Source organism: Callithrix jacchus, chromosome 1, assembly GCF_049354715.1.
Source record: "Callithrix jacchus isolate 240 chromosome 1, calJac240_pri, whole genome shotgun sequence".
Lineage (NCBI taxonomy): Eukaryota > Metazoa > Chordata > Mammalia > Primates > Cebidae > Callithrix > Callithrix jacchus.
Window position 1 is genome coordinate 67,864,488 of NC_133502.1, and position 14,743 is coordinate 67,879,230.

The 14,743-nt window shown below is 43.7% G+C and overlaps 1 long non-coding RNA gene across 1 annotated transcript; it reads right to left on the bottom strand.

Annotated features, from left to right (window-relative positions):
* Window positions 1-4,617: 4,617 nt before the first annotated feature.
* LOC144581168 (uncharacterized) lies at window positions 4,618-8,954 on the bottom strand. Its single transcript, XR_013531700.1, has 2 exons — window positions 8,680-8,954; window positions 4,618-7,786 (listed from the first exon to the last, which is right to left on the bottom strand). It is a non-coding gene; the product is annotated as an uncharacterized LOC144581168 (long non-coding RNA).
* Window positions 8,955-14,743: the final 5,789 nt, after the last annotated feature.

Consider the following 14,743-nt stretch of genomic DNA (forward strand, 5'->3'; position numbering starts at 1 on the left):
ATAAGTGATAATGTGGTGTTTGGTTTTCTGTTCTTGTGTCAGTTTGCTGAGAATGATGGTTTCCAGTTTCATCCATGTCTGTATGAAGGACACGAACTCATTGTTTTTTATGGCTGTGGTATATATGTGCCACATTTTCTTTATCCAGTCTATTGTTGATGGACATTTGGGTTGGTTCTAGGTCTTTGCGAGTGTAAACAGTGCCACAGTGAACATATGTGTGCATGTGTCTTTGTAATAGAAAAATTTATAATTCTTTAGGTATATACCCAGTAATGGGATTGCTGGGTCAAATGGTATTTCTATTTCTAGGTCCTTGAGGAATCGCCACACTGTCTTCCACAATGGTTGCACTAATTTGCACTCCCACCAACAATGGAAAGTGTTCCTATTTCTCCACATCCTTTCCAGCATCTGTTGTCTCCAGATATTTTAATGATTGCCATTCTAACTGGCATGAGATGGTATCTCAATGTGCTTTTGATTTGCATTCATCTAATGACTGGTGATGATGAGCATTTTTTATATGTTTATTGGCCTCATAGACATCTTCTTTTGTAAAGTGTCTGTTCATATCCTTTGCCCACTTTTGAATGGGTTTTTTTTTTTTTTTTTTCTTATAAATGTGTTTTCGTTCTTTGTAGATTCTGGATATTAGCCCTTTGTCAGATGGGTAGATTGCAAAATTTTTTCACATTCTTTTTGGTTACTGGTTTGCTCTAATGATTGTTTCCTTTGCTGTACAGAATCTCTGGAGTTTAATCAGATCCCATTTGTCTATTTTGGCTTTTGTTGCCATTGCTCTTGGTATATTACTCATGAAGTCTTTGCCTATGCCTGTGTCCTGAATGATTTTGCCTAGGTTTTCTTCTAGGGTTTTTATGGTGTTAGGTCTTATGTTTAGGTCTGTAATCCATCTGGAGTTAATTTTAGTGTAAGGTGTCAGGAAGGGGTCCAGTTTCTGCTTTCTGCACATTGCTAGCCAGTTTTCCCAACACCATTTATTAAACAGGGAATCCTTTCCCCATTGCTTGTTTTTGTCAGGTTTGTCAAAGAGCAGATGGTTGTAGATGTATGATGTTGCTTCTGAGGCCTCTGTTCTGTTCCATTGGTCTATATCTCTGTTCTGGTACCAGTACCTAGCTGTTTTGATTACTGTAGCCTTGTAGTATTGTTTGAAGTCAGGCAGCATGATGCCTCCAGCTTTGTTCTTTTTGCTCAGGATTGTTTTGGCTATACGGGCTCTCTTTTGGTTTCATATGAAGTTTGAAGTGGTTTTTTCCAGTTCTATGAAGAAGGTCATTGGTAGCTTGATGGAGTTAGCGTTGAATCTAAATCACTTTAAGCAGTAGGGCCATTTTGGCGATGTTGATTCTTCCCAACCATGAGCATGGAATGTTTTTTCATCTGTTTGTGTCCTCTCTTATTTCATTGAGCAGTGGTTTGTAGTTCTCCTTGAAGAGGTCCTTTACATCCTTTGTTAGTTATATTCCAAGGTATTTTATTTTCTTTGTAGCAATTGTGAATGGGAGTTCACTTTTGATTTGGCTCTCTGTTTGTCTGTTATTGGTGTATAGAAATGCTTGTGATTTCTGCACATTGATTTTGTATCCTGAGACTTTGCTGAAATTGCTTATCAGTTTAAGGAGATTTTGGGCTGAGATGACGGAGTCCTCTAAATATACAATTATGTCATCAGCAAATAGAGACAATTTGGCTTCCTATTCCTAGTTGAATACCCTTTATTTCTTTTTCTTGCCTGATTCCTCTGGCTAGAACTTCCAATACTATATTGAATAGGAGTGGTGAGAGAGGGCATCCTTGTCTAGTGCCAGATTTCAAAGGAAATGTGTCCAGTTTTTGCCCATTCAGTATGATATTGGCTGTGGGTTTGTTGTAAATAGCTTCTATTATTTTGTGATATGTACCATTGATACCTAGTTTTATTGAGGGTTTTCAGCATAAAGAGCTGTTGAATTTTGTCAAAGGCCTTCTCTACATCTATTGAGATAATCATGTGGGTTTTGTCTTTGTTTCTGTTTATGTGATGGATTACATTTATAGACTTGTGTATGTTGAACCAGCCTTGCATCCCCGGGATGAAGACTACTTGATCATGATGAATAAGCTTTTAGATTTGCTGTTGCATTCTATTTGCCAGTATTTTATTGAAGATTTTTGTGTTGATGTTTGTCATGGATATTGGCCTGAATTTTTCTTTTTTAGTTGTGTCTCTGCACAGTTTTGGTATTAGGATGTTGGTCTCATAAAATGAGTTGGGAAAGATTTTCTCTTTTTGTATTGTTTGGAATAGTTTCAGAAGGAGCTGTACCAGCTCCCGTTTGTACGTCTGGTAGAATTCAGCTGTGAATCTATCTAGACCTGGACTTTTTTTGGTTGGTAGGCTATTGATTCCTGCCTCAACTTCAGCCCTTGTTATTGGTCTATTTAGGGTTTCAACTTCTTCCTCGTTTAGTCTTGGGAGAGTGCAAGTGTCCAGGAATTTATCCATTTCTTCCAGGTTTACTGGTTTATGTGCATAGAGCTGTTTATAGTAATCTCTGATGGTAGTTTGTATTTCTGTGGGATCAGTAGTGATATCCCCTTTATCTTTTTTTTATTGCATCTATTTGATTCTTCTCTCTTTTGTTTTTTATTAGTCTGATTAGTGGTCTGTTTTGTTGGTCTTTTCAAAAATAAACCAGCTCCTGGATTTACTGATTTTTTTTGAAGGGGTTTTTGTGTGTCTATCTCCTTCAGTTCTGCTCTGATCTTGGTTATTTCTCTCTTTTTTTTTTTTTTTTTTGAGATGGAGTTTCGCTCTTTTTACCCAGGCTGGAGTGCAATGGCACGATCTCGGCTCACTGCATCCTCCGCCTCCTGCGTTCAGGCAATTCTCCTGCCTCAGCCTCCTGTGTAGCTGGGATTACAGGCTCTTGGTTATTTCTTGTCTTCTGCTAGCTTTTGAATTTTTTTGATCTTCCTCCTCTAGCTCTTTCAATTTTGGTGATAAGGTGTCAATTTTAGATCTTTCCTTGTTTCTTATGTGGGCATTTATTGCTATAAATTTCCCTCTCAACACTGCTTTAGGTGTCCCAGAGATTCTGGTAAGTTGTATCTTCATTCTGATTGGTTTTGAAAAACATCTTTATTTCTGCCTTCATTTCATTGTTTATCCAATCGACACTCAGAAGCAAGTTGTTCAGTTTCCAAGTGGTTGTGCGGATTTGAGTGTGTTTCTTAATCCTGAGTTCTAATCTGATTGCACTGTGGTCTGATAGACTGTTCTGATTTCCATTCTTTTGCATTTTCTGAGGAGTGATTTGATGCCAATTATGTGGTCAATTTTAGAGTAAGTGCAATGTGGTGCTGAGAAAAATGTATATTCTGTGGATTTGTGGTGGAGCGTTCTGTATATGTCTATTAGGTCTGCTCGGTCCAGCTCTGCATTCAAGTCCTGGATGTCCTTGTTAATTTTCTCTCATTGATCTGTCTAATATTAACAATGGAGTGTTGAAGTCTCATACTATTATTGTGTGGAAGTCTAAATCTCGTTTTAGGTCATTAAGAACTTGTTTTATGTATTTGGGTGCTCCTGTGTTGGGTGCATATATATTTAGGATAGTTAGCTCTTCTTGTTGGATTGATCCTTTTACCATTATGTAATGCCCTTGTCTCTTTTGACCTTTGTTGGTTTGAAGTCCATTTTATCAGAGACTAGGATTGCAACCCCTTCTTTTTTTTGTTCTCCATTTGACTGGTAAATCTTCTTCCATCCCTTTATTTTGAGTCTATGTTTGTGTTTGTATGTGAGATGGGTTTCCTGAAAACAGCACACCAATGGGTCTTGACTTTTTATCCAGTTTGCCAGTCTGTGTCTTTTGATTGGGGTGTTTAGGCCATTTACATTCAATGTTAATATTGTTAATGTGTGAAATTTGATCCTGCCATTTTGTTACTGGCTAGTTTCCTTGCCTGTTAGTTGACTCATTTTCTTCATTGCATTTTTGGTCTTTGCTGACTGGTTTGCTTTTGCAGTGGCTGCTACTTGTTCCTTTCCGTGCTTAGTGTTTCTTTCAGGAGCTCTTGTAGAGCAGGTCTGGTGGTGATGAAATCTCTCAGTAATTGCTTGTCCATAAAGGATTTTATTTCTCCTTCACTTATGAAGCTTAGTTTGGCTGGATATGAGATTCTGAGTTGAAAGTTCTTTTCTTTAAGGATGTTGAATATTGGCCTCCACTCTCTTCTGGCTTTTAGGGTTTCTACCAAGAGATCCGCTATGAGTCTGATTAGCTTCCCTCTGTGGGTGACCTGACCCTTTCTCTCTGGCTGCCCTTAGCATTTTTTCCTTCATTTCAACCCTGGTGAATCTGACAATTCTGTGCCTTAGGGTTGCTCTTCTTGAGGAATATCTTTGTGGAGTTCTCTGTATTTCTTGGATTTGAATGTTGGACTGCCTTGCTAGGCTTGGGAAGTTCTCCTGGATAATATACTGGAACATGTTTTCCAGCTTGGATTCATTCTCCCTGTCATATTCAGGTACACCAATCAAGTGTAGATTAGGTCTTTTCACATGATCCCATATTTCTTGGAAGCTTTGTTCATTTCTTTTCACTCTTTTTTCTCTTGTCTTGCCTTCTCTTTTTATTTCATTAAGTTGATCTTTAATTTCTGATATCCTTCTGCTTGATCGATTTGGCTGTTAAAACTTGTGTTTGCTTCACGTAGTTCTCGTGCTGTTTTTCAACTCCATCAAGTCGTTTATGTACTTTTCTAAGCTGGTTATTCTAGTTAGCATTTCGTCTAACCTTTTTTCAAGGTTTTTGGTTTCTTTGCAGTGAGTTAAAATGTGTTCTTTTAGCTCAGAAAAGTTTGTTATTATCTACCTTCTGAAGTCTGTTTCTGTCAATTTGTTGCACTCTTTCTCAGTCATGTTGTGTTCCCGTGTTGTTGAGGAGTTGTGATCCCTTGAAGGAGAAGAGATGTTCTGGTATTTGATGGTTTCATCTTTTTTTGTGCTGGTTTTTCCCCATCTTCGTGGATTTACCTGGCTGTGATCTCAGGAAGCTGTTTGATAAGGTTGCTTGTCTGCCTGTTGAGGCACTACTGGGTTTCTAGGGACTCCTCAAAGATCTCTTCTTAAAGTACTCCTTTAACATACACATAATTTATAGCAATTTACTTACTAACTTGCTGAAACAAAATGAAAATGTGGCCAATTTAGAATTTACTCTAGCATAGAATATGGCCGTAACAGTCCCAATGGAAAGAACGGGATGAAGAATAACATCCATGGGGTGGTTTTTTTTTCCCTCTGAATTCTTCTAAGTATAGCATTTCCCATTTTTGAAAAATCTTGGAGGATTCAATCATCTTTTTCTGTATGTGATTCTAACTACAGTGATTAGTTTTCACCAGCTGTATTCCACAAACGTGGAATTTTTCTTTTTTCAAAGCGGGTTAGCTTTGTCTCTCAGCTTCTTCCTCAGGTGAACACATATAACTTGCTTCTCATATTTAGAGCTCATATCCCCAAGAGTGAGATACTGACAGTACCTTTTAAGTACAGAACCCAACATAAAGTCCTATTGTTAAAATTTTCTCATCATCAATTAGGATTTTTTAAATGTGCCAATGCGCTTAAAACTTACGATAACTAAAAGATATTATGACAGAGGAACTACAAAAACCATCCTTCTTGGGATTTAAAACAATACAAAACAAAAAATAACATCTTGCTTTTGAAGTACTATAATTTGAAAACATCTGGTACAGTCTCCATTCTGGTTGTACTGTAATTTTTTTCTCATCAATAAAACATGTACCAATAGTTTTGGAGTTCTGATTCTTCCCCTTCCCCTCTTGGGCTTATGAAGCACATTCCCTGTTCTAGATTCCATTTTCACATTCCCTTCATCAGTTTGAATGCAATGCGCCATCATTCCTTCCAATACTTTCCACCTTTTCCATTTTTACAAGATATATCGGTAGATTCCATTTTAAGGACTAAAATCCTTGTTTCCTTGACAAGGATGTCCCCTCACTTGGTATCAGAAACAGCACATGGTGATAGGAAACAGAGAATTAGCAACCCCAGGCATGATCTATCCCCATTTGTCTCATTTTGACAACACTGGGACTCAGCCAAACAAAGTTACCACAGACCCTACTCTGGCCTGTCATGTACAGAAAGGGACTGTCATAGTTAGCTAAGCAACTTCTGATTCCAGCCCAGAACACCTACCACTTTGGGACAGGTTCAATATAGAATGAAATAGTCATTTTTGTATTTTCTTGTAGTGCCTCTTCCTTTCTCTGGCATCTCAATGCACACTATATTAGGAAAGGACTCCTCACATGTTACAATTTGGCAAATGAGGCAGGTAGTAACAAACAGAGCCTTAACTTGCTGTAATTATGTGCACAGGTAGGCAGATGCCTAATTCTGTGCAAAGTGCATTTCATAACTGATTTTCAAAAGACAAAGACAATTCTAGTCTGTAACAGCCACATGGAATGGATAGGTAAGACTTAATAAAGTTTCTGACTGTAAACAATGCTTTTGTATTGGTGATTATTTTCCAGAAATTGAAATTTCAGGACAGTGCAACAATGCTCTTTGTGTTTTCTTTGGCAATAAATAGCAAGGATCTGGATGGAGAGTGGAGTGGTCACTTCAGAAGGGCCAGATATAGAGTTCGAGAATACTTCATCTCCCGTTCCTGTGCCATACAAAATATCAAGTCCCTGAGGCAGATTCTCGTGATTCTTGGATGAAGCAACTATTTGGTGGCTCTCAGGCTGGATGTCTCAGAAGCAAGAAGGTTGTCTTTTAAACCCTCACTTCCAGATTCTAGTGGTCTGTTCTTCCTTGGTTCAGTAGCTGCAAGAGCATCTCTATGCTGTATCTGTGCAAGTTCCAACTGCTGTAATCTGGCTTTCTGCTTTAATCTCAGCTGTTCTGGGTCTTCTTTAGTAGAATGACTCTTGGCTGCCTTAAGTAACATTTCTCTTAGTTCTAAATCCTTTCTCTGCTTCTCCAGTTGATCCAGCTTTTCAGAAATATCCTGGTATTACTACACAGGATATACTTTTCACTTGTTGCTAAGATACAGGCATTTTCTTCATTAAGGTTGACCCCTGTGATAGAAGTCACATCATTGATGTCATCTTCATCTCCGAATCATGTTGTTCTATTCTCTTTTATTTCATTTTTCTGAGTAGGAGGTGCTTGAAGTGACAGAATTTTATTTCTAGGCAGAGTAATTTGCTTTAGAGTGGAAGCTGGAGGAAACTAGTAGGTATTATGGTGTTCCCTGGCATCATCTGTCCAGATTTCTGAATGGTCAATGCAGAGGCATGTGAGTTTGGTCACCTGTTTTTCATTGCCTCCTAAAGGCTGCTGAACTACTGGTTGCTTGACTTTAACTGCCTGTGGAATCCCAGCTGTTGTGAAAGGACAGGGTCCAGCTGGGCAAGTTTGATTTGTATTTTTAGTAGAGACGAGGTTTCACCATGATGGTCTCAATTTCTGGACCTCGTGATCCGCCCACCTTGGCCTCCTGAAATGCTAGGATTACAGGCGTGAGCCACCCGGGCGTCTGGAGGCGAAAGATTTTTAAAGAAGGAAGTCTTAGTCACATTAAATGTTACAGATGACTTGAGATGAGGACCGAGGGGCTGTCAGGAAAGTTCCAGGATGGAGCTGAAGGTGCAGAGAGGTGGCAGGAGGAAGTGCTGACCCCAAGGCATGGCTGGTATTGGCACTAGGAGTTCACAAGAGGACCTTCAAGAGAAACATTCAAGAAATGCCAATCATTATTTTTAGAAGTGTGATGGTAAAGAGAAGGAAGATCACATTTGAGCCTCCAGGGATGAGGCACAGAAATATTTTTAGGATGAAGAGAGATCAATATTTAGAAGCTCAGGTGACAGATATGAAAAAGGAAGCAAAAATTGATGGAGGAAATTCCCAGAGGGACAGGAGGGAATGAGCGGACACTGGGTGGATCTCTCAATAAACAGGAAAGAAGTTACTCAAACTTCTAGAGGTGGGAGGAGAGGGGCGACATTCTCGGAGGGCACTGAGTCTGCAGTTTGGGACATGACAATTCAGAACTCCCTGGGGCAGAGACCAGGGTCAACCCAGGATTGTGACATGATCTATCGGGTGCTGCTGCAGGCACTTCCATCATCTCGTTTAAGCCCCATCAACGCGTTTTACAGCTCAGGGAAGTGAACTCAGAGATGTTAAGTAACTTGCCCAACACATACTTAGTAAATAGCAGAACTGTTTTTAGCGCAGAGCCCTTCTGCACAGCCCCGAGGACCACTGTCTTTAAACCGCGAGGCTGACTTGGGGCACCAGTCCTCAGCAGCATGTGGGTTTCCCTAGCATATCCCAGAAAACAGCCGACTGGATTGGCTCAGGTGTGTGAGGGTACCTGGATATGTGAGCAGGGCAGGTTGACAGAAGACTGGAGGATTCAGGAACCTAGGGGTGAACAAACCTATCATTTGTTCTTGAATTATATGATTGCCTGTGGAATTTCTGCTTCTCTTCTCTCCCTCTCTTTCCTTCCATGAACACCCTCTCTGGGGCAAACTCCCTTTCTGTCCCCAGCTGCCCCCAGTCTTACCCAGGCTTAGTAAACCTGGCAGCGTCACATCCCCACCAACCTGCTGCCATTTGTTGAGAAAGAGGAGACTGAGGATATCTCTGGTCCACTGGCAAGTCACTTAGAGGAGTAAGAAACAGTTGCCCTGCGGAGCTCCATGGTGCCGTTCTGAGACCAGCTCAGCTGTAGGGACCCCCATGCAAGCAGCGCTGAAGGAATTAAGGAACAGACACCCAGATAGAACAGCAAAGTGGGTGACTATCGGGGGCCAACAGCCTTCTGAGCTGAGAGCCTCAGGGGGCTGAGAGCATTCCTGGCTGAGGGCCTCGAGGAGACTTTGACCCACATATTTATTCTCTGAACAGGTTATTATTAACGAACAGGTGTTCTTTGTTTTCTCATAAAACAAAAATAAACTAGTTAGGCAGCTGGTGCCTGCTTACCACTGCTAACAGACAAACTAGAAAGCATTCTCCATGAGGGAGCCACAGGGGCAGGCACATATCCTGTACTTAAAGAATTGTTTTAACTGGTGTATGATATACATGTACTATTTTGCTACTTTAGAATGCCCCAAGCAGTTTTCCACCTGTGGTGGTGGCAGGGACAGCCAGTGTTTCCTTGCCATTGTTCTCAGCAAACAATAGAATTTATCATAATGGTTAGGACTTCTCCCAATAGTGATGTCTGTAGTTGCAGTGTGGGACTGGGAGGTGGGTGGGCTGGCATCCGTAAGTCACATTTATGCTCTTTAGGGAATGAACGCCTGGTCAGTAGGCAGGGAACTAGGGCTTAAGCCCACAGGTTAGTATTAAGGCGGCCTTACTAGTTCTCCTCTGCATAAGAGAATGGAAAAAAAATACTGGTGAGCCGGACAGACCTGAGTTTAGATCACCTCAGGGGAGTCACTCAGCTTCCCAGAGCCTGAGGATGCAGTGAGAAAGAGGCTGGAGAATGATGTGTGGGAACGCTCAGAGGGCGGAGGAAGAGAGGAAGGGAGGAAGGGAGGAAGGGTGGAAGGGAGGAAGGGGGGGGACTGGGAGGAGGGGAGAAGGGGGGAGGAGGGAGGGGGGGAGGAGAAGAAGGGGGACGGGGAGGAAGGAAGGAAGGAAGGAAGGGAGGAGGGGAAGAAGGGGGAAAGGGGGAAGGGAGGAAGGGGTGGAAGGGTATTCAATTCTTGCTGGTTTAATTGAAAGGGGAAAGAGTATGTTTAAATAGGATTCTCAGAAGAAAAATCACTGAGGTAAAATACATTTTAGGTAGATGATTGAAAAGATGAAACAAGGATTTCTTGGGTAACTGACCTGAGGTCACCCTGAGGAGCTCTAGGCCAATAGTACCCCAGGGAGCCAGGCCCTCCTGGGATGCAAACCTAGGAAGGAGGGCTGGGCTGGGTCCATGCGTGGATGGCTGGAAGGGCCAAACCCAAGCCAGCGCATGGCTCTGTGTGGCTCCTTTCTCTAGACTAACATACAGACTAAAATAAATAAGATGTTTTCAACAAGGAAAGAATGCATTGATGGCTACCACTTATTAAACCTTAAATATGTGCCAGGCACCATGATAGGTACATAGAAACCCTTTACATACCCATTCTCCCAGCTCACACAGCCCACATGTAAAATACTATCGTTCCCGCCATTTCATGGAGAAAGAACTGACACCAGAGTGCAGAGGCCACTCACTGGGCTGTTCACTGAAGCTCTGCCCTCGAGGCGTCTGTGATGCTCAGGCCCCTGTCAGGCTCTGGAAGGGCCCAGCCATGCGTTCTCTTGGTCATGTGTTTGGAAGTTTTGCAAAATGGGTTATTAATATTTCACTTGTAATTGGTTAAGACAGGTTTCCTCTTGCCGATGTTCCCTCCAGCACATGCACGTTCCCTGTGTCAAGCGTCAGTGATTTTCAGGGGAAAAGGTCATTGACTTGGGGATACAACTATTTGAATGAGCGAGATCTATTCCGATGATTTGCTCCCACTCCTGTGTATCAGGTGCTCCCTGTACAGGAATGGCTTCCAGGACCCAGGACTACTCCCTCTGTCCACTTCCTGACTCACCCAGGCGCATGGTGACAGGGGCGTCTCTGCATCTATGTAGCGGGACATGAACAATAGAGGAACCCCAGACCTGTAGCACATGGAGTCCAAAGCTACTGTGGAGAATTCTCCCAATTATCTGACATGTAAAACTGTTAGCAGAGTCGATTCTCATCAACAACGCCCTTTCTTTTCAGGAATGTACTTAATGAGGCCTATATGCTTATAAGCACGTCATGGATTCTTTTCTTCTTCAATGGCAGTTGCAAGAAATACAATTCACTGCAGCTGTTGTATTTTGAGGGCAGAAAGCGATAGCAGTGTTCCATCTAATGAGTATGTCTACTCGTGAAGGGGCATATTCTACACATTCCAACTCTCCTAGTGAAACATTTCTATCAGCCTGGTTAGGGGAAAGGCTGAATTATCTTTTATAAAATCCTAGCCAGATGAAGAGTCCATCAGGGCCCCAAAATAAGGATAAAGTGTTGCAGAAGTGCACTTGTTGATAGAAACATGAAATCAGGTATCTGGATTGTTTGCGTGTTTTTGGTTTTTGGCAGCTCTTCGATATTTGTAATTGGCGGCAAAGTCTTTACATTCCAAACATCACTTTTGCTCCTAATTTTGCATTTGTAATTTTACATCCTTCTTTTCTTAAGGAAAATACTCCAGATTGTATAAGATGTAGGCCCACAAACCTGAATCGATTCCTGACAGAGTAATGAAGCAACAGCTGGAATCACAGCCACTAAACGGCCAAGCCAGGATTTGAAGCCGGAATTCAAGCGTGGGCCTCAGAAGGGCATCCTGGACTCTAACATGCGTCCCTGGAATCAGGGTCTTGCTGGGGTGCAGATTCTGACTCAGTAGCTGTGGGCTGGGGCCCAGGTGCTGTGAGGTTGCTGCTCTGTGGGCCACACTCGGGAGCCAGGGTCTCTCAGCTAATGCGCTCTATGGCCGGCTCTCTGGCAGTGCAATTAACCACTGCCACTCAGGGAGGTGGTGGGACTTGCCCAGATAGCAGAGTCAGAGGCTGAACTCACAGCTCCAGCCCCCGCCTACCATGGTGGCAGGTGGCCTAAGTGTGGAGTCCCAGGAATCAGCTCTGTGTCCCCAAGAGGTATGTCCCTTCCAGCCCCCTACACCTCAGGTGGGAGCTGCCCCTCCTGTTCCCTGGGATTGGCCTGAGATGCTGCAGTCAGTCTCCACCTGCAAGGGGAGCAGGAGAGCACCGGCGTTTCCAGTGTGACAGCCATACCTGTCTGGACTCCACTTGCCTGGCTTTCTCCACCTTGGTGACAGGCTGCTCAGCCCGCTAAGCATCAGTTTCCCTGTGCATGAAACGAGCTGAATATGACCCACCTCATAGCATTATTCAGGGAATAAATGAGGTGTTATATGACTAGTTACACAATCCGACTCTATGTGTGTTGGCCCACCGCACCTGTGGAACGGGTCATTGTTCCTGGGCTAAACTGACCTTGGGAATCAAGTGACTACTTCTTGCAGCATGTACTCTCAGCTTCCATTTTCTCAATGTGTGTGAAGAAGAGATGGTGTTAGAACAGAAGGACATCTGCAAACATTCACACCCTGCAGAGGGCTGAGCAGAGGCTAAGGGCTTGATGGCAGCTAATTGTTCCCTGACAGATGTCAGCTTTGCCTGTCTGTCTCTCTTGGTGTGTTTGCAGCGGTGCAGCAGGCTGGCAGCCTCTGCCATTCTCTTTCTGCCTGGGTCCTCCCAAATGCACCCCAAATCCCAGCCATGCTGCTTGATCACCACAGGCCTGCCTGGTGACCACAGGCCGTGGTGATTTTATTTGTCACCTTCAGAGCTTGTGTAGCAGTATTTCTTTCCTAGAGGCTCCAGATGTTTGTCCTGCAGACATTTCTTCCAGGAGAAAAGGGAATAGATGAGGACAGACTGTGTTCCCTGGCTGTCCCAAACCTCTGGTCATTAGCATTCCCAGAAGGACATGCAGCATAATGGCTGCAGACTCTATGTGGTGCTGCCCCGGGCTCTGTAGCCTAGAGGGTCCCACATCAGTTGCAGCCTGGCCTGGGTTTGGGTTATTTTAAGCTGCCCCTGCAATGCAGCTGCAAATCCAGAAAAAGAGGGATGAGGTGTCTGCTCATCATGGAAGAGCTCTCTAAGCACACGTTGTCACTGGCTTAGAGAGGAGGAGACAGTATAATTACAGTCATTCCACGAGGTTCATGCTGCTGCATCACCCCTTTCAGGAGCGCCCCTCCCATTTCTTTGGTGCCAATGCCATTTTTTTAAAAACCTGGTGAATTTCACAATGCCACTGGTAAAAGTAAACTGCCTCACTTAGCTCCTTGGTTATTTGTTTAGGATTTAATATATCTCCATAGAATTTTTTCATGGACAGGATTGAAGCCCCTGACCCTCCCCTTTGGGGGAAGGGAGTGTCCAAGAGAAGGTGTAGGACCTTTCATCTTCAACCCCATGACTTCAACTGCATTCCACATGAAGCATTAGATTTAGGACAACATGGGCACAGACTGAACCCTGAGGATGCAGTTTGCCCACTCATCTATTTATTTATTTGGTGTCTGAATCAACAGGCTCTGGCCAGGAAGAGGAAGAGGGGAAGCTGTGAAACTCCTGTCCTTGGAAAGCTGTGTTTAGTGGACACCTATTGGTCCTGAATGGCAGGCAGAATCCTGGATTCACAAGGGTAAATTCTCAAGTTCCTTCTATGTCATTTCCATCTGTCTAACTTTTCAGATTCCTAAGTATTTTTTCTACTTCATTAATGTATGTATTCATCCATTCAGTGAGCTCATCATGGAAGATGAGCTCATTAAATGTCACCCATGTGCACTGGACACAGGGGCCACTGTCCCTGCCCTTGAGCTTACAAGGCAGTGAGGGGCAGAAGAGCAGGGCTGAGTGGGCAGACAGCGAGGTCAGTGCCGCTCTGGGGTAAAGCCCGCATGTCTGGGGCACGTGGAGCTGCAGAGCATCACCTACTGGGTCTAGGCACTGGAGAGGCCTCTGGGAGTGATTCTAGGAAAACAAGGTGGCAATGATTAGGTAGGAACTCAGTGAAAGAAAGAGAAGGATGTTCAGCAGGTAATTTTGAAAATGTGACCAAAGGGTGTATCATGTAAACCCTCTCTCTAGTTCCCACAGCCTTTAGTAAGGGATCAGTTTCCCGAGAACACACTGGGGCTGGGAGCTCTGTGGAGGATGTGCCAGCCATGGCTCGGGTGCTGCTGAGGCTGCTGCCCCACGTGACATGGAGAAGGCTGTTTACAGAACAGCCACAGGTAGCAGCACAAAGAACAAGCGTGAATGGGAAACACAGGTCCCAGGAGCTCTGCCTCCCTCTCACATCCATTTGCTTCTCAATAGTCACTGAATACCTGTCACACGCACTGTCCTCGGGACTGGGAAAACAGCCACATCTTAGCCTTTTTGGACCTTTACAGAATGATCAACAAATTGATGAATCTGTGGCATGTCAGACCATGATGGAGGAAGACAGCTAGGGAGAAAGACAAGGGAAGGAAATGAGATAGAGCATGCAGGGCTGGCGTGAGGGTGGGAGCTGCCACAGTGACAGGTGACATTCAAACAAACCCTTGAGAGAGTTGCCATGTGGGTGTCTAAAGTAAAGGTAGTCCAGGCAGAGGAAACATAAGTGCAAAAGCCTCGAGGCAGCAGCAGGCTTGCTGTGTTCAGGGAAAGACAAGGGGGTGTGGGAGGCAGAAGCAGAGCAGTGGGAGGGAGCGTGTGGGGAGGAGAGGGAGCTGGGGCCAGTGCATGGAGGGCGGCAGAGGCTCTGTCTCGAGCAAGTTGAGAAGCCACTGGAGGCTGTGAGCAGGAGAGTGGCAGATGTGACCTCTGCTTCAATGTGAGCACCCTCAATCAGGTCAACATAGGCGCCGGCTTCAGAGCAGCCAACTGGTGCCTAGCAAAAACTAACAAAAACAAAGAGTCTCTGGATCTGCAGAAACCGATTAAACAAAAATATTTATAGAACACCGAGTACATGAAGGACATTTTGTAGGTAGTTTGGTTCCTCTCCTGAAGGAGAGAGCTTTCCGGATGAGCTGG